At 37.3% G+C, this 24102-nt stretch overlaps 1 protein-coding gene across 1 annotated transcript in view; it reads left to right on the top strand.

Annotated features, from left to right (window-relative positions):
* The first annotated feature begins 238 nt into the window (after nucleotides 1–238).
* The window catches only part of LOC108604201 (protein toll), a 45295-nt gene continuing 21431 nt past the window's right edge, over nucleotides 239–24102 (top strand). Inside the window, exon 1 of the mRNA XM_033294031.1 lies at nucleotides 239–638. The gene's annotated coding sequence lies outside the window, so the exon portion shown is untranslated. The remainder of the gene's footprint in view (nucleotides 639–24102) is intronic.

Here is a 24102-nt window from a genome sequence, read left to right as displayed (position 1 = left end):
ATCTACTTAGGCTACTTAAATAACAATAATTGTCGCTTATCGGCTTTGAAAAACTGTATTAATGCGCTTTGTCTAGCTAGCGCGCTCTTTAAAACGAACGGCACTCGCTTAAGCGCGCTCTTTGCATTACGCATACTCGCGCTCTCGCTCGCTCAGCGCTTCGTTTCGTTCGTTCGTTCGTTCGTTGCTGCTGCTGCGTTGCGCTCTTAGCAGCTTCAGTTCTCTTTTAGCAGCCAAGGTGTGCGGACGTGCAGCGGTCGCTTGACAACGAACGACTTGTGGAACTTTTTAAGCCTCTGTTACGTTTAGCTTGTGCGCTGTGGTTTAAAGTTTTTGTATAAAACAAATTAAAAAATATATTTGGCAAATGAATTACAGTAACGCTGATTTACTGCATATATAGTGAGTGTGTGTGTGTAGTGAAGTAATTTAAAATTTAAAGCAAAACAAATAAATAAAGAAAGCCAACGGTGTTTATGCGTGTTTTTCAACATTTGTTTAACACTTTTTTGACGTGCGTGAGACCAAAAATAAACTCCACAAAAGAAAAAAAAAACGCCGCTGCATAATAAAACATATTTGGAATTATTAAAGCAGCGAAGCAAAGGAGAAGCGAACAGCGTAAACTTTTTCAAACGGTAAGTTTCATTTATTTTACATACTTTGCATACATGTACGTACTTGTTGTTGTTGTTGTTGTTGTTTATTGCGCTTTGTGCGCGTTTACATTGCGTACACAGCTATCTTGATTATTTGCCATTACTCTATTCGCTGCGTTCGTCGTCCGCGGTCTAAGCTGCGCTCTTGCGATCAGTATAGCTAGCTCGCTCTAACATGAGCTACACTCAAATAGCAAACAGTTACAATTGAAAGCTTTGCTTTTTACAGTTGTCTAATGAGAGAGCGCGCAACAAAGTTAAAAACACATGTACAAATATTTCCGCAACAATTCAACACTCATTTGCTAATAATAAAACTAACTGCAGCCCAGCCTTGAGTCTTAATCTTTTGTTAAAATTTTGGACTACTCATCAAATTCAACGCAGATAAAAAAAGCTTTTTGTTGCTGTTTGTTTTACGTAGAACCAGTTTAAAATATAAATATAAATACTATATCGATTTATGTCTGTCTGTCTGTCTGTGTGTCTCAAAGAGCGCGCGACGCTCAACAGGTTTTTTTCACCTGAAAACTTCGCTTGATTGTTGTTTATTTTTTTCGCAGCTCCGTTTGCTTTTGCTGCTGGGAATTTCTATGCTGGTTCATTAGCTTGACTTGACTTCGAAAGATCAAAATAATTAAATGCGCATGCTACAGATTACAGCCCAAGCCAAGTGGAAAACTTAAAGCTAAAGCTGCGCTAATATTATTTTAAATTAAATTTTGGCGATAAGCAAGTTCAAAGTTTATCAATCAATGTCAGCTGCCAGACTTTAATAAAAAACAAGCATACAACAATATTAATATATATGGCCAGACTGGCAACTTTAATTTTGATAAAAGCCCTTTTAGGGATACCAAAGTAAAATTGCTTGCTAAGATTTATGCGCTTAGACTCATTGCGGTTTGCTTAAGATTTAGGTCAGTTGCTTTTTTTTTTATGTTAACAGATCAAAGGCAAGTTACAACAATGGCAATAAGCCGCCAACACACACACACACCAATACACACACGTGTATTTTTGAAGTTTTCTCTGCACGGAAGTCATTTAACCGTCTGCTAAGCACAAAGCAAAAATGCTCAAGATTTTTCGTACTCTAGTTAAGCGCTGAGGGCTCCACTGTCTGTCTTAGAAAGTGGCCAATATAATTGGCCCGCCTGCAGTTTGTGGCCAGTAAAAGTTGGTCAGCAAAATTAAAACGTAGCCAAAGTAAAGCACAAAAAATCATTTGTAGAGCCACAGACATGACAACTTTTTGTTGTTTGGTTTCGAGCTTTTGTCTGTTTGTTTGTTTATTTTTGCAACAATCGACACTCTGACTATTTCATTGTTCGTCTCACATACGCTAGCAGTTGTTTATTGTTTATTTGTTGTTATTTTGTTAGTTAATGTGTGTGCACGACGCACGTACAAAGCAAATAATTTGACAATTTAAACGTAAATGTTGCTAAAAATCAATAAATGCAGCAATGTATAACAAACGCTTAAATTATGTTGCTGCGCTGACTTTCTCTCAGTGTAATTGCGCGCTCATTAGGCGATGAGTCAACGATCGACGCGCTCTCAGCTGCGCTCTCGCTCTTTGGGCTTAACCAAAGCTTTGCACAGTGACGTCGAGAATTTTACACACGCGGCTGTAATAAACTTATGACGTGCACTATTCAATTAATTTATGCATTTATACTATTTTTAAGCTGTTGTGCTAGATAAAAAAAAAAACCCAAGCGGCGACATTCTTGAGCCGTCTCGTCTTAATGCCTTCATCAAATGGAATTTTCATTAATTTTCGTGCACCTTTCTCTTTCCCCCGCTTATCAGTTGACTTTTGGCTGTTTTTTTATTTGTCGGCGTACCTGCTTCGCCTTTTGTTGTTGTTCGCCCTTAAAAATGTTGCTTATCCTGCATTTTATGTAAACGAACTTTGCGCTGTGCATTGAAGCGACACACAGTGCACACCTGTGACCTCTGACCCTCGCTCTCTCTCTGTCCTTTTGTGTCTCTATTTATAGCGTCGCATTTTCACTTTTTTATAGACCAACTTCATTAGTAGCCACAATTTTAATCAATTTCCTAATTAACCGCCTGGCCAGCTGTTGTCACCTGAACGAAAAGTAAATAAGACATGAAATATATGAGTATAATGAACAGCATAATAAAAAAGGCGCAACAAAAAATGTATAAATAATAAACCTCTGGCTGGGCAATTAGTCGAGACCCCGCCTACAATTTCAGACCCCATTGCCCAGCATATTTTCTCATTTAAATAAAGTAACAAGCGCCGGCACCACAAGAAACATTAGACGCGCCTAAATGTCGAAATTAGCGACCACCAAAAAAAAAAAAAATACACAGCGCTCCCCCCCAAAAAAAGCGAAAACCAGAGAAATTTAATTAAAGCGCAGAAGAGAAAAATGTAAATAAATATATGCATAAATTAAAACGTTCAAACAGCCCGCTGACCCACCCCCACCCCCACCTGGTCATGGCCATGTGTAACTGCAAAAGTTAAAAACGTGTAATTTTCATGGTCCCAAGCTGTTAGTTTGAACTCCCAGCGCTGCTGCCACTGTGGCCGCTTTTCACTAGCGTCGCGGCCTGGCTCTGGCCCTGGCTCAGACTCAGGCCTAATGATTAGGGTCAGCGACGTGGCAGCCGAAAAATGTGAACCAAACTGACAAAAAAAAATAATAACAAGGCAGCTAATTTGCAAGTCGAAGTTCATAGCACACTGACTAACAATTTAACTAGTATATTAATAATAAATTTTGCGCTATAGTTAAGCTCAAAGTGCAGCTAGCAGTTCAAATTAAATGAATTATTGTAAAATGAGAAATGCAGAAAATATCAGCGATAACTTTTCAAATAAAAATATAAAAAAAATAATGCAAACATTATAATTATATAATTATATTAATTTTATAATTGATTTATTTATTTACAAGCTTAATTATTATTAAAACTAATATAATAACTAAAAGTGTTGAGTGCTAGCTACTAAGACCATCGACTCAATTTTAATAATTCATTTTGATTTTATAGTTAAAACATAATTTGTATATTTGATTGGCATTTTTTTAAGCAGAAAATAAGTGTTAAAATGAATATAAAACAAAAGCGTATACAAATTTATAGTTATAGTAGTATACGAAAATTCTATAACAAGCGTTTTTAATTTATTTTAATGAAGCCCAAAATCTTCATTTTTTTTTAAACTTATAACTCATATTTGCAATTTATACCTATAGTAATATACAAAAACTATATCAAGTGTTATTATTTATTATTATTATATATTATATTAGGTATAGTAGCATACAAAAAACTATATCAAGATTTTTTTTAATTTTCTTCGCGCTTCAATTTCTGCCAACTACAAATTTTATAAAGTCAGCAAACTCTTATATATAGTGTATAATTAGAAGGATATCAGCAGCAGGTTGCCAACAGTTTTACTTTTAATTTTAGCTCATTTTTTTCCCCACTCTCTCTATATCTGCTCTGCTCTTTCTCCTTCGTCTGCGCTTTGTGCGTGTGCAAAGATAAAAGCATTTGTCATTAGCATAAAATGCTGAAGCTCAAGCTTTTGTGTTTGCACAAGTTGCAAGACTTATTACTTCAATAAAATGCGCGCACCCCCAAAAAAAAATATTTAAAGTTTATTATTTAAGCCGTTGCTAGCAGATAAAATAAAATGCGTAATTAAAAATTTTAAATCAATAAGAAATAAATACAAAAGAAACTTAAGCTGCTTGAATGCGCTTGAAGCACAAACGTGGGTTAAGAACTATGGGAAAGCGCAAAAGAAATAAAAAGTAGATTTTAAAGAAGGTATAATCAATTAATAACACAAGTGTGTGTGTGTGCGTGTGTGTGTGTGGGTGAGAACATTGGCTGTCTGTCATGCTTGGCAGCGTCGCTTTAGACCTGAGAGAGCGCACAAAGAAGAGCAAGAGAGCGGAAGAGCGAGACTGCAAGTGCATAACTGATGCAGACCGCTGATAAGCCAAGCGACGACCCCTGAGAGTCGCTTTGCATGTATGCGTGTGTGTGTAATGCGTGTGTGTGTGCTGCGTGTGATGAGTGCAGCGATGAGCGAGCAACGAGCAACGAGTGATGCCCATTTGCTGATAGCGACTGAGCGTTGTTCTCAGCTCAACAGTCGAGTGGTCAGTGGGTCTCTCTCCCTCTTTAAATAATTGATGTACTGCCTGCTTGGGAATTATTACAAAAAATACCCAATTTTAATGACGCTTTAAAAGCAAAAGAAATTTCTAAAGGAAAATGTCACATTTGCATTTATAATGGAACTGAAACACAGTGGCTAATTATATAGTAATCAGTTTGGCAGCTACGCCATGAAAATTATATATGCAAACAGTTAGAGCGAGATAGCGCTACAAGTTTATGTAGTGGGTCGACCCCAGCTCCAAGCGTTATCGATAACATAGAACTGCGGTCAAAAAAGCTACAAAAATTAATGAGCATATGTCTAAGCTGCCAGCAACACAAAATAAAAATGTATAAAAAATGTCATAAAATTGATTTTGAGCTCGCTTGTCTAGCTTGAGGTTTTAACTTTGGGGTTTTGCCCACGCCGCGCTCTCACTAACAGTCAAAATACGTGGCTGTATTTTTAAAATAAACATGCGTGGGCTGTAATATTGATTTTGTTTAATGATATTAAATTTCTTTTAGCATTAATTACAGTTATTATGCGTGCACTGGGCAATAAATTATTAAGCAGGCAATAGTTATAGCCTATAGATGCTATCGCTGCTAAACATGAAACGACATTTCATGTTTTTTAATGAGCGCAAAACAGAAAAAGAATTTATAGCTGCTTAGGTTGAATGAACCTGTTAGATTCTGAGTAAATGCTGCTTAACTGTAAAGCTAAAGCCAAGCAGCATGCATTGTAATAATTCAATTAGCTTACTGCTTACTCACTTTTGTAGTTAATGCGCTTTAGCTGCTTAAAAATAACAAAACAACAAAAATCAATGCGCTTAGGGCTGCTGACTCTGCCTTCGATTATGTTAATCAAAGCGGCTGAGAACGTGGGAAACTCACAGACGCAGCTTAAAAAACCAATAAATGTGAAATTTAAAATAATGCGCTTGTCTTAATAATTTAGAGCAGCGAACGCACAAAAACTTAAGCTGCTGCTTGCTTCAGATAAATAAAACTTGCAGCATTAGTTAACAAGCTGTTTAAGAAAAATACAAAGCAGCAAAAGAAAACAGCAGCAGCTCAAATACTGGCAAAGTTAATTAAAAGATAATGACACTGCTTGGCTGCTGCTGTTTGTGTTTGTAAAAAGTAAAACTTGTAAACAGCAAATGACAAGCAACTATAATTTATGAAATGAAATAAACTTTAGCATTTATTTAATAGTTGCAAAAGTTAAAGAACGCTTTTAAGCGTATTAAGCGCAATTGAAGTAGCAGAGGGGGGGTGTGGGGTTGAACACTTGCTGATGACTTGTTTGCATGTCTGCCATTTTGCCTGCCTGTCGACACTCACACCCCCCACCTTAAATATTGATCAATTATGCCAACTGTCTGTGCAAAGGACGCGCCATTCATTGCAAGTAAAGAGCACAGCAATTAACGCTGCTCTCATTATACACACACACACACACACACACAGTCTGTAGCACTGCTTAACAATAGCTTTTATTTATTTTTTCATTGCAGGTAAGCGTTTAATGAGTTCTCTGGAACTGCCTTTAGTAATTTATACTGCGCACATAGCTCTAAGGTAAGCTTTGATAGCCAAGGATGCTGCCGCATCCTGCTTGGAAACTTGAAGCCCAAAACCCAAATCATGCTTCAAACTTTGTTGCCTGCCAAACATATTCATGAGAATTGTGCCTACGCTTGTTTCACAAGCTGAAGCTTCCACACAAACAATGACACGGCTCTAATTCAATTGAAATTGTAAACATAGCTAAAGCCGCTTCAATAGTTTGAACACTCATTTGATGCTTTTCTCATTGTATTTTTTTTAAACGCACACTCAGAATTTCTCAGGCGCTTAAGCTTTTCTAATTGTGCCTCAAAAGCAATAGAAAAATTTTTAATAATACACAACACTCTGCTTAATAATTATGTAGCTGGCTTATCGGTACAATTTTGAGCGCTCATTTATTTTTATAATAATTGTAGGTAAAAGAAAATTTTAACAATTCTCAGCACTTATTTATTTTCATAATAATTATCGCTCTAGCTTATTGACAGTAAAAGAAAATTTTAACAATTTTGAGCGCTCATTTGTTTTTATAATAATTATCAGCTAGAAAATTTTAACAATTTTGAGCGCTCATTTATTTTCATAAGAATTATCTTTGCAGCTTATTGAAAGTAACAGCAAATTTTAACAATACTGCGACATCAATTTAGTTTATCATTCATTTCATAATAATTATGTGCCTGTTTCATCTAAATTTCACAGCAGACTTGCACTAAATTGAAATTTTACGTGTCTCAAGCCATAATCGATTATTGAAATTACTTTTGAAAAATGCTGCCCAGACATTCTATTTAGCCAAACGTGTACTGCATATAAAAATTGTCTAAGCCCAAATAGTAGACCTAAATTACTAGCATTTTCTTTTGTGCGCTGCTGCTCATTGTTAAGTCTCAAATGGCTGAAAGAAAATTAATGAGCAGCCAATTCGAAAAATAAATTAAATGTTGCTCGGCTAACTGCACTGCAGGCAATTTGAGGCAACAACTTTTTTGTTACAATTGATTGTAAACAAACACACACATACATAGACATGTAGGCCATGGCTTAAAATCGTGACAGGAATGCTTGAGACACTGCTAGAAAGAATTGTAAGGATCTCGCCTTAATTGCGCACACATTTGATTCAATCAAACGCAAAAGCCATTGATTGTCCTTTTTTATTTGCTCGTCGTTATTGTGACTTGTATAATTGAAATTGCTTTTGCTGCATGAAATGTATTTAAAGTAAAAGCATTTTCAATTAAAATACGCCAACGCCAACGCGCGCAAAACAAAAAAGCGACGCACAGCCGCAAAGAATTTTATTTATTTATATTATATAGCGAAGCCAAGTACTTGGCCCCAATGCCAAGCAGCAGCGCCAGCCAAGCAAAAGTGTCAAAGAGGCAAACAGTTTGGGCGGTAAATCGGAGCTGCGAGCAAGTAAAAATATATATATATAAAAAAAAGGAAATGTGAGCGCGACCCCAAAAAGCAAACAAATCAAGTGAACGCTGCTGCGATTCCATGGAAAGGGCGCGCATTTTATGCAGATTTCTGTTCTTTCTTTTTTTTTATATTTATTTGTGAGTCAAGAAATTCACACACAAACAAATTGAATTTTGTATAAATTTTTTATGCGCGCCATATAGCAAACAGAATGAGAAGCGTTTGCGCTTACATAACGGGCCACAAATTTTGACTGTATGTGTTTAACCGACCTCAAAATGTTGTCTATATAGCTACAAAATTTAAGGCTGAAATGAAAACATAGCGAGACTGTCAATTTTAAATATTTTTCTATTTCTATTGTTTTTGTATAATAAAAATTCTCTGACATGACTTGACAACTGTTTAACAATCAGACAGGCTGAGCGAACTTATCGCGTAGCCCTTCGCTTGTTGTTTGCGCCTTGGGCGACATAAGAAAAACAAAAGCGCGTACAACAAACAAAATAAAGGCAGCACCTAGTTGTGTAGCAAGGAGGCAGGACACATGTCGCAAGTCACACCAGCAGCGATTTAAAAAAAACAACAACAACACGCAAGCGATTTTACATTTAAACTTGGCTGCTTGACTTTTTATTTTTTTTCTGCGTTTTCATCAGCAGCAGCAGTGAAATGCATAAAGTTTTACACAAAAGTTGCTTGTTGGATTTGTTTGTCATACAAAAGGGTCGCAACAAGAGCGAGGGGGGTAGTCAAAGGGGGGGGTGGTTAAGTATATGAAGCCGCGTTACAGTTGAGAAGGTCGAAGTTGCAAACTGACTGTGAAAGTTTTTTTTTGCTTTTGCTTTGCTTTGGCTGGCACTTTTTATTTTTCGAGTTTGCTGCTGCTTTTTTTTCTTGACATGCTGGGATTTTCTTGGGGTATTAGCGTTGTTAGCCACATTTTTGGCCCCTGTTATGCTTCATTTTGTTATGCGAGTGAGCAGCGCATTTGCATGTAGTGGGGCTCACATTTCTGTGGTTAGCGGCAAAACCAATTTGTAGATGTGAAAAGTTTGCCTCAAAACTGACTGTTAACAAGCACGAGACGCACATACTTTGAATATTTTTTTTTTTGCAATGATTCTGCAACTGAAGACGCAGCAGTTGTCGGTGTGACTAATAGAACTTTGCGACTGACTTTGGAATTAGCCCCAACAATGCCAAGTGCTTGGGACTCGAAGTATTCGATGCAAACAATTGTAATCTCGGTTAAGCATCGAGTTAGCAAACATAGAGCGCACACATATTTTACGCACCTCTGCACACACACAAAGACAAACACACACACACACACAGACACACAGTCATAGTCGCAGTCAGAGCCATTCAATAAGAGCTATAATTCATGTTTGGCGACAGAATTGAAAGGCCTGCCAGGCAAGGCTGCAAACACTGAGCGAAAAGAACTTTAACAGAATTTAAAATTAAGCTTAAAGCATCATACTTTTATTCTATTTTATTAAAATGTGCTATATTTTCAATTAATAAACTATCAGATATTTTTGCATATGCACCCAAATAAATTCTCAAATGATTTTAAATCATTTCTAAGGCATCAGTAACAGGTTGGCATTTTATTTTAGCAATTGGTTAGCTTAAATATATTTTTAGCATACTTAATGGTATAAAAAAATGTAGCATAAGCTACAGAAAAAAAACTGTAGCAATTTCAATTCTTTTTTTAATTTTGGTATTTTATTTAAATTTTTTATTTTAGCATTTAGTAAGCTAAAACAGTTTTCTGCTTACTAAATAGCATAAAATAATTTTGCAACTCGCTGCATACACAGAGAGAAAACTGTAATGCGATTAAAAATCAATTTTAAGGCATTGGCGACTGTTTAGTATTTTTTTATATATTTTATTTTAGCAATTAGTGAGTTTGAAGACATATTTTTCATACATAATAGTATAAGACAATTTTGCATAAGCTGCTGACACTGAGAAAAAACTGTGTAGCAATTTTAAATCTTTGTTAAGTTTGTTATTTTATTAAAATTATTTATTTTAACAATTAGTGATATTTTTATGCATACTAAATAGTATAAGATAATTTTGCAACAACTTTGAACTGACTTAAAATTAATTTTAAGGCAACAGCAATAAATTTGCTATTTAATTTGAATTTTTTATGTGAGTTATAAACAAAAACAGTTTGGTATTTTTATTATTATGTATATTTTTGCATATGGCTGCAGACACTGCGAAAAAAACTATCATATGAATTTAAATACTTTTGAGGCTTCATTCATATTTTTCTTATTTTATTAAAATGTACTATATTTTAGCTAGTGAGCTATAAGTTATTTTTAGATATAGTTGCAAACTTTGTTAATCAATAACAGTTTAGTATATTTTTTCAGCAATTAGTGTGCTATAAGATATATAACTGATGCAGCTTTAAATCAATTTTAAGACTTTAGCAACAGTTTAATATTTTTTACAATTTTTTAAACTAACAATAAGTGACGTATTAATATTTTTGCATACTAAATGCTATAGCTTTTCTTCAAGTGTATATATAAATCATTTATAAGGCATCATTAAAAGTTTGTAATTTTAATTAAATTTTTTTTTGATATTTTAGCATATCAATTACAATTGCTTTTGATTTTTTGAAGTGTACTCGCATGCAAAGGCAGCAGCGGCAGCTGTCTATGGGTTATAGCTAAGGAAAGGACAATTCATTGAATTGCCAAGGCAACGAGTAACATGCATAAAGCATGTTTGTATGTATGTGTGTGTGTGTGTGTGACAAAGCTAAAAATTTCTATCTTGCTCCGTTTTTGTGTTATTAATTTTGGCCTCTTAAACTGGTAATTTTTCCCATAGTGCAATGTTTGGACTATAATATAGACATGCATGCTGAATCTTTTGTATATAGCAGAGATATATATCTAAGGCTTGAGAGCTGAGATGTGTTTGCTCGATAAGCTAAAATCGCGCTGAGAACATGATTTTTAACTGGGCACAAAGGCTGAATAGCGCAAATGAAATGAGATGCACACAGACACAAACAAACACACACACACACACAGACACACATGCATATATTACAATATCTATAGAGAGCGAGCGCCACAGAAAACGAGAATTTCTCAATTTGAATGCAAACATGTTGGATTATTATGAATTTGCTTGCTTCTAACGTTGGCAGTTTTTTCTTCACCGCTGCCACAGTTATGCATATGTGTGTGTGTGTGTGTGTTTTTTTTTTTGCTGTGTGCTGCTGTGACGAGTATTAAGTGCAATCAAAAGAAGATTTACAAGCGTCATGAATGAAATATTTATGTGCAACGTCTGTTTGCGCAACTGTTGCAGCTATAAAAACTCATATGACATGATAGGTGTGTGGGCGTGTGGGCGTGGCTATGCATAGTCAACTATATCTTGATCCTGCACAGGTGTAGCTTAATTATTGATTATGTCGCCTTGGCTTGTGCGATGGCAAACAACTGATAAATAGCAAAGTGAAAGGCAAGCCGCCTGTGCTTTGTTTTCTACTGCTACAATTTTTGGTTAACATTTTTCCCATGACTTGTGTGGCGCTTGTAACCTTTCCCACAATTGTTGCAAGCTAGAGACAATTGCTGCTGCCGCAGTTGATTGGTCTCAGTGTAGACAACGAATTCGCATATTCATGATGACATACGTACCCTTGTTGGCTTTGGCTATATGCGCATGCATAACTAACTAGAGCTTGAGCTTGAGCACGCAAATTGAGCACGAGCATGTGATGATTAAGCTGCCACACAGTCGTCGTCGTCGTCGTCGTCGCTGACTGCTGCAAGTTGTTTAAATTTCCCAAAGTAATCTTTGTGCGCTTGGCTGTAATTGATGGCTGAACTGATGAATTGTCTGGTTATCTCTCCGCAGCGTCGATTGTCAGTTCGCTGCTTTGACACTTGACGTAAATTAATGATGGCAACATGCCACAAAATCAATGCCAATCAGCAGCCTAAAGCGAGTTTAGTTGCAACTAAGCTCACAACTAAGTCAAAGCGCTGCTTTAACTGTATTCAATTAGATATAGAGCGGCATATCTTTTCATAAAGGCCGTTAAGCAGACGCTCGCGTTTCGATCCTGCACTTATCAAAGGTTAATGGTGCACTTGATAATTTTGTAACAGCTCGCAAGTCAAATGATGTGTAAATGTTGTATACGTGTGTGTCTGCCTGTGTGTGTGTGTGTGTTAAGTTTATGGCCAATAGCTGCTATCAGTGTGCGGCAGTTTATAGCCAAAGCCAAAGCTCGTGGGCTCGTTAAAACGGCACAAACGGCAAAATTGGCAAAAGGGACGAGCTTAAAAATCGATGCACACGTTTGGACCTACACATACAAATAAACAATACAATAGGTGTGCGTGTGTGTTTGTGTGTGTTTTGTATATATTTATGACCAATTTGCCAAAGTGCTTAAAACTGTAAACAGCGCGGCAGCGCACAAAAGTATGCTAAGTTTTAGGGGCACGCATTGCGCATACGCCTCGTGTGAATTTGCATTGTTATCAAAACGGCAGCGCTGTTGCGGTTACTGACGCGTCTTGGGGCAAGCAAGAGCGAAAGAGAGAGAGAGAGATAGACAGAGAGCGAGCGAACAGCCGCAACAATGGAAAACAACAGAACTCTCAAAACTTGGCAACTGTTTGGGGAGCCCCCATGCGGCGTATGCGTAACTTCATATGGCTGTGTGTGTGTGTATATGCGTTATTAAATTTATTTGACTTGACGTGCACACACACACACACACACGCACACACATACGCTGACTGCGAGAGAAAGTGACGAAGAAGAACTTGAGGCTGAATGAGATTGTGTAACGTTGAATATGCAGCCGACTTTATGCTTGTGTGTGTGTGCATATGGCACCAGCTTTGTTTATGCGCCCATATGCCCAGCCTCAATCTGTCTCTCTCTCTCTCTTTATTTTTTTTTATAAGCGTATGTGTGCGTTTTATATTTCTCATGCTCATTTAATATTTAAATTGCTTGTGGTTAAAATATCTCATGTTTGCTTGTGGCAATTTATATTTTAAATTATTAAAACGGACTTATTACGTTACATAATATAAAAATATGTTTGCTTTTTTGCCAGTTTATGTTTTTTATTATTTATTACTAACATTAGCTCGCTCGACTTATCTGTCTCAGCATTGAATTTTACATTTGTGTGTGTGTCAAACAGCATATTCAATTGAAAATGTCAAACTTATATGACATTAACTCTTTTTGAACATAACAAAGTTATGCAACTCAAAAATGCTTTGTAGTTCAATAAATTTGATTACTGCTGCATAAAATAAAATCTACAAATTTAAGTTAAACAATTTATATAAAGCATTTGAAATAGTTCAGACAGCAGCAGTGAAACATAAGCAGCTTTTTGCTTGGTTCAGTGTGTGGGCTTGGTAAGCAGCTTAGGGCTTATTGTATGTGCTTGGCTTAGAGCCTGTGCTGCTTGCCTATAAAAAGCAATCTCTAATTTAATAATAAACCTCATCAAATGCTTATCTGCTATCAGCGCACAACAAATTGCCAAAAACAGTGAGAGCGAAGAGAAAAAAATAAAAGATAATCACATGTGCGCTATATATATAAATACCTTGATGTGTGTGTGTGTGTTTGTGTGTGTGAAATGCCATGACAAATGGTTTAAATGCGCTGCTTTAGCACTCGAGAGCAAATTTAAGGGGCAGCCTCAAGCTACAGCTGCGCTACACTTTTCATTAAGCGCGAAAATATTAAACAGACGACAGAGAGACAGACTGTAGCTGTAATACGCCTGCCAGGCGATAACAAATTATATATGACGTATACGCAGCGTTGGCTGAACGTGTCATTGAGCAGCTCATCAGCAGCATTAGCGCCAGCAATACACACACAGCCATAACATAGAGAGTTTCTGTTTTGATTGTCACACACACACACACACATAGAGACTGAAGCATGTGCGCAATGCGCAAGTAAACATTTGCTAACGCATTGTTTACTGTTACAGCGTGCCCCACCCCCTTTCATTCGCCTTTAGCAGTTTATTATATACGTATCTATTATATATATTATGACATTTCTTTTCATACACGTACACACGCATATATTAAAATAGAAAATCAGTATCAGCTATCAGCGCTATATATATAAAAAGCAACTTTAATAAGGCGACTAAGATTTGTGTACAACGCGGTGCTAGGGTTTGTGTTTAGGGCTTGTCTCGGAAGTGGGCGTAATTGCGTTTTTATGCTTGGCATTTGTTATGTTCATTTCATGTGTTCATTTCCGCACGCAAATAAACAGCTTCAGCTTCAGTTGCTACAATAACAACAAATAGCAGACAAGCAGGCAGCAAATTTGGCGCTGCTTAGTAGTTAATACACTTTGACGCGTTTTCTTACGTTTTTTGGGCCAGTGGTTACGAAATTCAACAAAATTTTAAGCTAATAAGCTGCGCATAAAAGTAAAAGTAGCTATATACCAAATTGGATAGCTATAGCTTTTATAGGCGCTGAGTTCTTGTTGCTCATACAGACAGAAAACTGACTAACTTGTTTATAACCACACAGTTTGCCTTGCTGCTCAATTTTTTTCATTGTTACATACACTTTGTACAACTTCCACATACCCTTTACACATTTTTTGTGTGCCAAAGTGTATAAAAAGTTGTTAGTGCGGCCACAGCTTCAACTGAATGTTGTCTATAAGCGCGAACTTCTTCTATCTGAGCTAAGCTCCCTTGTGTGACAGTTGCCTATGACGCAGAGCCAATCATTAAGCCGTTATGATTGTTATTATTATTATTATTACGCTTGTGTACAAAACTGCGCGTGATTGAACGCCACGCACATAAATTGTTGTATCGATTGCTGCTTGGATTGTAGGTCGGAAAGGTGGCGCATGATTTACGTTTGACGCTTGAGGCTGCTGCTGCTGCTGCTGCAACGATAAACAACTTGAAATGCAATGCGAAGCAGCAAAATGAAATGAAAGATGAGTGCAAGCCAAAAAGGCGATTGGTAAAAAGGATAAATCGCTATAAGGCGTAATGCAGCGACAGACATTTATGCTGCTGCTGCTGCTCCTTGTTGCTACCCCCAGACTGTTTGTCGATTTTGAAATCTGATTTTATGGATTTTCATTTTCATTTCGTTTGACTTTGCGCTGATTTCCAATCGTTCGTCCACTCCCTTGCACAGTGCCCAAGTCAATGTTTTTTAATAATAAATGCACAGAGCAGAGCACACACAAGCAGCAGCAGCAGCGCTGTAGCCACTTCAGAGTCTAGGGTAGAGTAGCCGTCCGTTGTGTTTGTCTTTCATTCTCTGTCTGGTATTCCTTTCCTTCTTTTTTTTTTTCATTCTTTTATGAAATATTTATGCTTGGCTTTTGGTCAAACACTGAAATTGATTTTTGCCCACAATTGCTATTAACAGCGTCATACGCCACGCCCACCACATCATATACACACACACGCCCATTGCTGACACGTTGACAGCGCCCACAGCAATTATATTTATGAGTTCAGCTACTACACTTCAGTATCAAATTTGATCATTTACACAATATTTCATTAATTTTTAAGAGTCCAAGCTGCTGCTGCTGCCCTTTACAATTTCTGCCTAATTAATTGCATGTACTTCATGTCCTGTGTGTCCTGCTGCTGCATGTGGCAGCTCCTTTGTGTATAATTATGTACGTTTAAGCAACAATTTTTCAGTTGACGTGACCATAAAATGCAACAACAATTAAGCACTCGAGAGCGAGTGGACAACATCATTATTTCAAATTGAAAGTGTGTTTTTACACTTTTTTTTAATTAATTGCCAAATACGCAGTATGCATTTTGCTTTTGCAAACAATTCATTTAATGCTTTAATTGAGCGTGACATTAAAATGTCACACGCAATTTTAAATAGATTTAATTAACTGCATAATATGGCTTAAGTGTAATGCATCAAACCAAAGTCCCTTTAATACACACACACACACATGCAAAAATGCATTTAAAGCGCGCGTGTGTTATTATTTTAAACAAAAGCGAAACGCATGCGTTTCTATTTACATAAATAACATAAACAAAGCTAATGCGATTGCATGGATTAATGCATGCGCGTAGTATATTAAAAATAATGCAAAGCTTTACGTTAATGCGCTTATCAAGTAGATGCTTAGCTAAAAGATTGCGCCAAGCGGACTATGAGATACACTTTAGAGTGCAGTGTGTGCAATAAAAGTGACAAGTTACCTTAAGACTAGCACAGTAACTGCAACTGTACTTATAATCTAAAATACATACGCAATTGAAATAAACTTTGACTGACTAGCGATACGCTTTGATTGAAATATTTGAAGCTAGTTTAATGCTAGCTGTGCTAGTAACTGATATAAAGCAATGCAAAGTGCTGCTTTTATGTAGATACTTGGCTTACATAATTGATATAAACTTACACAACTATGAAATACACTTTGATTAGAGCAATTAATGCTAAGTTAAAAGGTAACTTAGCTTAATGCTAACTGTGATAGTAACTGAAATATGTGAAGCTATCTTCAAAGTCTTACATTTGGAAATGCAATAGACTGAGCTAACTATGTGATACGCTTTGATTGAAACATTAAAAGCTAGTTTATCGCTAACTGTGATATTAACTGAAATAAGTGAATGCAAGGCTTCCTATTAATTCTCTTATCAAGTAGATACTTGGCTAACATAACTGATATAAACTTACACAACTATGAAATACGCTTTGTTTAGAAAAAATTGTATGTTAAGCAAAAAGCTAACTTAGCTTATTGCTAACTGTGATAGTAACTGCAATATGTGCAGCTGTTTTTAAAGTTTTACAATTGCAATAGACTTAGCTGACTATGCGATACGCTTTGATTAAAGTGCTAGGCAAAATAGAAAGCTAGTTTAAGGCTAACTCTGCAGCTAACTAAAATAAGTGCATGAAAAGTAAGCATAATTATGCTATAAAGTAGATACTTGGCTAACAAATAGACTTGCCGAACTATGAGATACACTTTGTTGAGTAAAATTAATGTTAAGCAAAAGAAAAAGTTAGTTTAAAGCTAGCTCGGGTTAGTAATTAAAGCAACTGAAGCTGTAGTTATTGTCTAACATAGAATAGAGACTTAGCTGGCCATGCGATACACTTTGATTAGACAAAATTGCAATAGAGACATACTTAGCTGAGCATGCGTTACACTTTGATTAGCCAAAATGCAAAGTTAGTGCAACGCTAGCGCTCAAATATGTAAAGTTATGCTTAACTCACATTTTTGATATACTCTAAGCATAGTGCAAAGTGTATTGCAAGAAAAATAATCATTTTTCATTACGCACAAGCAGGCAGAGATAACTAGTAGTAGTGCCCATGACTATGCTAAAGTGAGAGCCAGTTGAGGGAACAGCTTAGAGCCAGAGCCAGAACCCAAGGATATGCACATGACAGTCATCAGTCAGTCAGTTGGTTAACTCGTTGCTGCTGCTGCTGCTGCTGCTCACTTAAGTGTTTGCTCGCGCGGCACAGTGTGACCATAAGCTGTGGCAAGAACTCAACTATATGTGGCAACTACAACGAGAGAGAGAGACAGCCCAGGCAAATAAATAAATATGCGAGTGTAGTACAAGTTGTCCTTGCATAGCCTGATAAATGATGTTGCGACAATAATTAATTATGTAGAGCTACAACTACGTGCGTGTGTGTGCGTCTGTGTGTGTGGCAAGTATTTTATTCAATTTACGCGGCATTTTACATGCCAAGCGAGCTACGCTCAAAGTAATTCAAGTGGACGCACACAGCAGCCACAAAATGTTTGCCACAAAAGATATTTCGCTTTGTCAAAGCACATTAGACTCAAACTGTAGTCGCTCAACCCCATTTCCCTCTAAGCTTTGGCATAGCTTGAACGCCTGCAGCGCAGCAATTAAATCGCCATTTGAGTTATGCTTTGTACGTGTGTCTAAGTCTCTGTGTGTGTGTGTGTGTGTTCGCTTGATTTAGACATTTCAATTTGCATGTGTTAACATGCAATGCAAAAAGTATTCGATGCTTATCTCGATACCCAACCCCAACCCAAGCAACACCCACCCGCGCTAACTCAGTCGCAAAGGCCAAAGGCCAATTGCTAACTGTTTTGCTACTTGCCACAGAGTTACTCGACCACAAAGCTCGAGACTTCAATACAAAGTGCTTGCTTTTTTTTATTCGCAGGTTTATTATGGCGCAACTCGCATGCCACAAGCACCACTTGCAACATTTGCATGTCTGTGTTGCCCCTTGCACCTTTTATATGAAAATTTGAATATCCTGCGGTAATTTGCACTATTTTTAGTACTTTGTTGCCCTTTTGAACTGTCAGTGGCGTGTACTGCAGAATTTACTTTATGTGTGTGGCTTGAGTTTGGGTGCGCGCATCTTTTTGTGGCAGTTGCTACTTAATGTGAACGATTCGCATGTGTTGTGGCCTTGCTCTAAGCCTTGGCAACCTAATAAATAACAAACTAAAGCAGCAAAGCGTTAACTAAACTAACTTTTTATTATGAAATGCATTAAATGCTAAAATTTTAAAGCTTATTAAATCAAATTTTGTGCGTTTGGCTTTTGTTTGGTAGCGCGCGCAGCTTTCAGCTTGTAAACTTGTTTAATTAAGCATAAGACGACAGTAAAGCGTTTGCTTATGCTTAAGCACTTAATGCGCCAGTCTTACGGATTAATCAAATGCTTAAGTACTTAGACAGAGAGAGCGCTAGAGTGTGAGTGAGTGAGAGAGACAAAACCTGTTGTAGGAGTTGAAGCAAAAGTTTGTATAATTTTGATGAGCGCAGTTTATAGCGCACTTGGCAAATACTAATGCACACACACACATGCACAGCAAGGACTTAAAGAGCTTGTGTGTGTGTGTGTGTATTAGTGTGTGTGTGTATGGCTGCAATTAGTACGTTTTTGGTGGTCGCAGTTCGACGCTTGCCCCGCTACGTTGATTGAGAAATTAGGCAAGTGAGGAAGCAGCGAGTGGGGGGGTGGGGGAGCAAAGCACTCATCGGCAGTCGAATGCGTTAGGACATTTGGATTTTTGTGTATGTGTGTGTGGCATTAAAAGCGGCTCAAAGGCCTTGCTTCATTATGTGGCAGCCTCGAATGTGCAGATTGCGTGTGGCATTGCGTCCATTTGCTCATTTCGCTGTGGCGGGTGGTTGGGCGAATTGTTTTGCTAGTCAGTGTGTGTGTGTGTATTTGTGTGCGTGACAATTGAGAGCGAGTTTTTCGGCATAAAGTTTTGTGCGCAAAGTTTGCGCCGCTGCTCTAGCACTTCATATTTGTGGCGCCACCGCATATTGTATGCAACTTGGGCAACATATTTGCGTTAAAGCCTAATCGACAAATTTTAGCTTGAATGATGGCAGTTTATTGCTTTATGCGTGCCACGAATGCTGAAAATTCTTGGCCCAGCCGCACATTAACCTCAAATCGCATTGAGGCTGAAAAGCCAGAGCCAAAGCCAAAGCCATCAAATGCATGTGTAAACAACAAGCGGCGAACTCGTGTCCAATTATGGTCAAGCGCAATGGCCAGAGCGCCAGCGCCAATCTCTTGTCTAAACAAGCGGCGAGGTCAGCGTGCCAAAACTAACGGTAAAGCTAATGTCTCAGAGGGCTGGGCCATATGACTCTAGTACATGCCACACACACATGGAACTCAAAGTGAGGCGCGGCGAGCAGCGCGCACAACATACTAAAAATAAATGAAGACATTAGCGACGCTCAAATGACATGTTATCGACTCTGTGTGTGTGTGCATGTGTGTGTGTATTGGTGTGTGTGTGTGAGTTTAACCGCTAGCGTAACAACGCAAACTGCCTTTTGTTTAGCTCATAAACTAAACAACAATAACCTTTTGGGTTCGTTTTTAGCTCTTCGCTCTCTTTTTTTTTAAAGCGCTCTGAGTTTTAGCGCGCTTTAGATGCCTCTGCAATGATAGAGAAACATGCAAACTTCCGTTGTGGCTGGCGGCTGCCGGAAGTGCAGAAGCGACAGCGTCAAACACACACACAAGCAAACACACGCATACACACGCGCATAGCATTAACATGTATGCAAACTACACAGCGCAAAATTGAAAGCAAAATTAGCTTCAGCATTTAAATTAGCAGCTATTAGTTAGGCTTGAGTTCTTTTAGTTGTAGACTTATAATTATATATTTTAGTTTATAAGCTAAAGCATGCACAGCTGCACTTAGAGAAAAGTTTTATTGTGCTTTTGTTGCATAGAAATGTTTATATATTTAATTTAAATTTATAGAATTGATAGCTGTACATAGCGAAAAATTAAATGCTATATTTGTTGTAAATTTTAAATTAAATTTAAATTTTAAATGCAATTCTTTGCGCAAATTTATTTATAGCAATTTAGCAATTTACTCATAATTTTATTCTGTTATAGCCCTAAACAAAAAAAAAAATAAAATTAAATTAAAATTAAATGCTATATTTGTTGTAAATTTTAAATGCATTTTAAATTAAAATTCAAATTCTAAATGCAATTCTTTTGGCAATTTATTCATAGCAATTTAGCAATTTCAAAATCAAAGAATTAAATCATTGTAGCTTTATAACTATAGCGAATATCATGCTATATATCATGAATATCATGCAGATGCTAAGTGTTGGACTTTAGTCGAAGTTTGCATCAACATTTCAAATTCAATAAAAAGCGACATATGATACACTCGCAGAAATGCGTCGATATGTGATGCTTTAAAATTTAATGCTTTATAAATTGATTAATAACAATAAGCTTTGTATTTAGCGCCACTTATTAATTTATTATTATTAAGTTTATAATATAAACATATTATTGGCTTATAAGCAGTTCTAATTGATTTTCAATTAAATGAACTACACTGAATGAACGCTTCGCTTATACTTCTTATACTTGTCTTATACTTATAATTCGACTTCTACTTAAGTTTACTTTTTTTCAATTAGTCTGTTGGCTGCTAAGCAGCTCTAATTAATTCTCAACTAATGAACGCTTTGCTTTCTTGCTTTTGCTTATACTTATACTTATAGTCTTATACTTATAATTTTACTTATACTTCTACTTAAGTTTATTATTTTAAATTAGTTTGTTGACTTCTAAGCAGCTCTAATTTGTTTTCAATTAAATGAGCTTCACTCTTATATATTTGACACGATTCGCTTTCTTGCTTTTGCTTATACTTAAACTTATATTTATTTTTATACTTATATTTAGTCATATACTAATACTTAAATTTATGCTTATACTTAATCTTATATTCTTTTACTTATACTTATATTTATAAGTTTATTGCTCAGCTACTCTGCCAACTCCTTTTAATTGCTTTTTACGCTCTTTTTTAACACTGCCTAATACGTTTAGCTATTCCTATAGCTGCCACATTTATATTTATATATTTCACTATGTACATTCATATCCTTAGCTTAGCTTTGCTTACTACTTTCGCTCAGTGTACTTGAGTTAAAATTGTAGCTCGACGATTTAGCTTTTTATACGCGCTAAATTTCTCATTTTGCCTGGCCTAGCTGCTGGCCTCGTTGCTGTTGATGCCACAACGCAAGCGTTTAAATATTTTATCAGCAGCACACACACAATCAAATCGATGGCAAAATGGCGGCGCGCAAAAAAGTTTTGCGGTTTGCAACAAAATGCAAATTGGCACATGTCTGTGTTTGTGGCAAGTTCTTAGCGGCAAATGCAGCACTCACTCAATCAATGCACGAGGCCATCAATTAAAGGTCATTTACATGTCAATGCAGCCAGCAAACAAACAACAACAAAGCTAAAGCTGCCAGCTGCTATGTAATTGAAGCCTTATAACGTATACGTCACGTTAGCCCGCTGCATATTTAGCTTAGACTCAAAACATAGCGTGTAAACTCAACTCGCTCTCTCGCTCTTTCACTCTGTGCTAACGTCTTTTGCCCCAAAATTTGTTTATAGTTTGTAATTTTTACTGCGTTGTAATTTGTTAAGTGCATGTTTTGTATTTTTTTCGTACCAAAATTAAGTCATTAAAGCCACGATATGAGTAAAAAACTATTTAAAGTTCATTTGGCTGCTTAAATTGCAAAAGTTTGAAGCGCGGCTTAAACTATCAAAATTGAATGTGCAGCAGCGTGTTGCACAAACAGCGTGGCACATAAATTTTTTGGCTTTGCAAACATGTCACCTAAAATTTCACACACAGAGTGAGAGAGAGAGGGAGGGAAGAGCGAGTGAGACAAAGCAAACACTTTGGCAACACAATGCGCATTAAATGAGCAACGAGCAATGCAATTTTCATACGCGTTATTCAACTGATTTGCATATTTGCCATTGTGTGTGTGTGTGTGTGTGTGTGTGTGTGTGTGGGCGGCGGCATTGTTTATGACAGATTTATCGCAAGTTAATGACAGCCGACGCCTGTGATTTATCTCAAGAGCGAAGCAGCAGCAAGCAGCGCAACTAACTGACAATAACACTCGCTAGATGGCGCTAATGAGCGCTGCAACAACTTTTCCATTAAAAGTTAATAATTTGATGACAGTGTTTGTGTTTTTGTTGCTGCTGCAGCTGGCAGCACTATATAGTACTATATATATATATATAGCTTGCTGGAAACAAATTTCGCTCAAGCATGACAGTTGACATTTATGCAAACTTGTTTGTCATGCCGTTGTCTCTGCTCTGCTCAGCTGCCGCCCCCTTTTGGTTATTATTTCCACCTACCAAGCCAAACGCATTGAGGTCCTTGTTTGTTGTCCTGCTGCTGTTGCTGGCGCTGGCGCCTTAATTTTTATAATGAGAAATTGTCGGCGCATAAAATAAAGTCCAGACGTTGACAGCTGACAACGCCCACGCCCACCAGCCGCCCCCCCTAGTTGCGCGCTCCCTTGACATGACTACCCAACAATTGCTGTTAATTTAAAGCTCTTGCAAATTTCCGCGTCAGCTGTCCAACACATTGTTGTTGCCACTGTTTTTTTTTCTCTTCCCAGCGTAATGAGTACGCGGCAACTTTTGTCAACGCCACAGCGAAATACTCAGCGCCATAAAATACGTTAGGGGTATGACCAGCGCATATATAAATCTATGTAGGGTATAACGCAGTCGACGCCGAAGCTGTTGACTTTATTTTCTTTTGCAACTTGGCCTGGTCAGTATTTATGCGCCAACATTGTTGATTACAAAGCGTGCAGCGCGCAAAAAGCAGCAGCAAACTAAAAGTTCTTACCGCCATTTGCTTGCTTTACAGCGATTTATATATAAGTAGGTTAAAATAAAATACGAATCTTTCAAGGTTCGAAGCAGCACATGCAACAAAGCTGTAGTTGTAGCTTGCGTGGCTCTTGCTCCTTTTTAAGGTCACTCATATATATCAATTAAGTCTATGCCCAACGCTTTTGGCTTATGCTTTGTTTTTTCGCGCGTGTGTTGCTAATGAAAAATGATTTATAAACATTCCTTTGGCAGCAAAGTTTAGCGTTAGCTGCTTATGCTAATGCGTGCAGCTTTTGGCTTTCAGACACAGACGCAATTAACACGCCGCACAATGTGGCAAGTAACGTGAAATGAGAATGAGAACAGCGCCACATAAAGAATGCTTAGAACTGCTTTACCGTTTGTTGCTGCTGCCGCTGCCTGCGGTTGGCAAAGTTGATTAGAAAAAAGCGCAGTCTCTACTGCTGCTTGCCACATAATGGCAAATCGAAGCCGCAGCAACAACTTAAAAACAAAGCATAGAAGCAACTGCGGTGGCTGCCACCACTCGTTGCTGCTTTTGTGTACTTTCATTAGCATTGTTTGCACCGCATAAACCAAAAGGCAGCCAAGCGCAAATTATGTGCAGTCTGTAAAAGATATAGCTACAATAGCAGTGTGTCTATGTATGTGTGTGTGTGGCACGAACGGCGCACGTATGTAATTACAAATTTACAGTTTATAAATATGCAAGCAGCAAAATGCATTGCAACTGTAAAGAAGTAGCGCATGTAATACTAGAAAGAATAAATGAAGTGGGAGCGTCAGTGTGTAAACATGACCAACTAGCAGATACGCTTGCGCTAAGTTAATGTGGCCAGAGCAAAGTAACACACACATCTAAACAAATGCAATGCTAGAACGAATAACTGAACTGGCAATAAATGAGCATGCACAACTAGCTGATACGCTTGCGTTAAGTAAATGCAACAGAGTTAGTG

The sequence above is a fragment of the Drosophila busckii genome, chromosome 3R, assembly GCF_011750605.1.
Source record: "Drosophila busckii strain San Diego stock center, stock number 13000-0081.31 chromosome 3R, ASM1175060v1, whole genome shotgun sequence".
In the NCBI taxonomy this organism is placed as follows: Eukaryota; Metazoa; Arthropoda; class Insecta; order Diptera; family Drosophilidae; genus Drosophila; species Drosophila busckii.
Note: the sequence above shows the minus strand (reverse complement) of the source record. Positions and strands in the feature narration are given on the sequence as shown.